Genomic DNA, 2930 nt, shown 5'->3' with positions numbered 1-2930 from the left:
CAAACCTTCGAAGGGGACCTGCTCCAGCAGCAGGGGCATAGAAATAACAAATTTATCAGAGTCTGGGTCCTTGGTGACCTTTGCCTTCCCCTTGTGTGGAGGAATATAGTCAGACAACTTTGACAAGGGCTCCATTCCCTCAGCATCTATATCCTCGGTGCCCTATCCTTCCTCGGCCTCCAAATCAACAACCTTCTGGGGCTGCTTGTCTTTCTGCTACTTTTGGGTTGTAGAATGTTTTCTAGGTGATTTGCGGACTGACATCGACTTCTTCTGCTTATCCTTCTTCAGATTCTGGGTTTCTCTAACAGGGGTAGAATTCGGCCTAGGTGACCTTGGCATTGTAGGCATTGGAGCCAGAGCCTCCATACTCACTACCTCCGGAGTAGCTCCTTCAGATGCGATATCTCCCCCAGTGCTCATAGTCTTAGCAGGGCTTGGACTTGACATGGTGTCAAGGATAAACTTCTGGTTCAACTCTGGTAAATTGGCAAATGCAGGGCTCACGAATAAATCCTCAAAGAATGAGTGGTTCATAAGAAACAGACAACATAGCTCAAAAACTCTAAGTGTGCAAAGTGTTCTATGTTGGATCAGCATGCGTAATTTATAGGGGCTTTTAAATTCAAATCCGACTGTTCCCCCCAAAATTTGATCATTAATGTTGTTTTGGTGGCATATCTTCAAAGATTTTTGCCTTAAATGCCACCAGCCCACTCCTCTTAACTGTCTTCTGGCTGTCAAATCATGAAAAGTGACTCCAATGGTCACTTTCATGTTGTGTTGCGTGACACCTCCCTTTGTAGCGTAGCTTCTTATACTGTAACTTCACCATTTTCTGCATAGCCCACCTGCCGCAGAGTCCTCCAATCCTGACACTGTAGTTTATAGCCCTGGGTTCCCTTACAACTGCCTGGAGCACTAAGACTATCCTATCGTCATATAGTTATTGATCCGGATCCCTTGTATATGGTTTTAATCGGCTTCCATTCACTCTTCCAAGAAAAGGTTCTCCATTCAGCTTCACGAGCGGAACTGTGCCTCTATTTGTAATCTCTTTGATAACATATGGCCCAAGCCAGTGCATCTAAAATTTCCCTTGAAACTTAGTGAACCTGCTATCATACAACAATACCAAATAATTTACCTTGAACGTGCACACCTTTATGTGTCGATCATGCCATGCGTTTTCACGTTTCTTCTGTACTTTTTGATGGAATCCAACCAAGAATCTATCTTCTTCAAGCTCCATCAGTTGTGCGAGCCGTTCTTCCAAGGCTTTGTGATCTTCAATACCTGTGAAAGATGCTATGCGTAGACTAGGTACGATATATTCCATAGGAATCACAACTTCTATGCCATAAACCAATATAAAAGGTGTATGTCCTGTCATATTTTTTCAAGTTGTCCTATACACCCAAAGCACTGTAGGTACATGCACATTCCAGTAATTCTGTTTTGCATTGCAAATCTTCGTCAACACGTTCTCCAAGACATTATTAAAGGCTTCAACTATTCCATTAGCCTCAGGATGAGACAGTGTGCTCTTCTGATGATAAACTTAGAACTCTTCAATCAACCCGCTGATCGTTTCATTTAGGAAGTGCGTACCCTAATTACTCATCAACACTTTTTGCTAGCCAAATATAGTTAACACATACTCAAATAAGAAATTCGCTATTGTAGCACCTGTAAAATCCTTCACTAGCTGTGCCTCCACCCATATGGTTAGATAGTCCGTCGCAGTGATGATATAGCGGACACCTGTCTTCTTTCTTCGGGGCTGAATTGGCCCAACAAAATCAATTGCCCTTTTTCAAATGGCTATAACGATACTTGAGGATTCAGTGGAAAATCATCCCTCCGTGATGGTTTTCCCGTTCATTGACATGCATCGCATTCCCTATGTAGCGTAGGCCACCACAACCCTGCGTGGAAAATATTCTACATTGTCGCCTTTCCTGCATAATATCCTCCCACAACCCCTCCATGAGCTTCAGCGAGGATATTATTCCATTCAAAATATGGCACATATAGTCACAATATCTCATTTGCACCCATCTTATATAAATTTCCTGCAATTACTGAGAAATCCATCGTGCGTGTTATCACTCAGGTTGTTCCCTTTGACTCCTAAGGGAATACAGCCGAGGTAACCACAAACCAATCTTTGGACTGCAGGTCCTAGCCTACCTGCAGTTAGAGAGGGCTCTTTCTTTATGATTTAGCTTTGTTTTGGGGTGATTTTAGGCTAGTTATGATGTGCAGGGATTTGTTTTAAGTTTGGTGGGATGGTTGATGTTTTCAGACAGAGTTGGCATGCAAAGTGTAAGAAGTTCAGACCATTGGGCATGGAGTCAATGAATGTGAACTGCTGGGTGTGTTTTCTTTGGTAGAAGAGAGGAATACAGAGCAAGATAGCTACACATAGAACAATCTTTAATGCTTGAAATGAGATGAAATGGAGGTCAGGGAATAAAAGGAAATGAAGGATCTTTCATTCAGCCAATAGAGGGAAAGTGAATGAAGACTATGTAGGAGCAATGAAGGATTCCTAAATAACATTCAGAAATGAGAGAACTAGCTTAAACATGATCAATAAAGTATTCATATCCATGACTAATTCAGAAGAAAACATAGAAAAGTCACAGAAATTGAGCACAGAGTACGGTTAAGTAACATCTGAGCTATTCTTTCTTTCTGCAACCTAGATCATGATACATAGATGATATAGATACATAGAAACTGAAAACAGAGGTAAGAAAGACTTAATTGAACCATGAGGAAGCACGAGAATTCCATATTTTTCTCTTCAGCCATTAATACCACAACCTGCCAGTTCATAAGCAAACATTCCAGCAATCTTTGTTCATAGAAGTTCTCAAAAATATACAACGCAAGTCTAGAATGAGCTTATCAATCAACCAACC

Source organism: Pinus tabuliformis, chromosome 3_2 (assembly GCF_031772625.1).
Source record: "Pinus tabuliformis cultivar Carrire ecotype Pingquan chromosome 3_2, CPIR1, whole genome shotgun sequence".
NCBI classification, from domain to species: domain Eukaryota; kingdom Viridiplantae; phylum Streptophyta; class Pinopsida; order Pinales; family Pinaceae; genus Pinus; species Pinus tabuliformis.
This window is presented reverse-complemented; position numbering follows the sequence as displayed.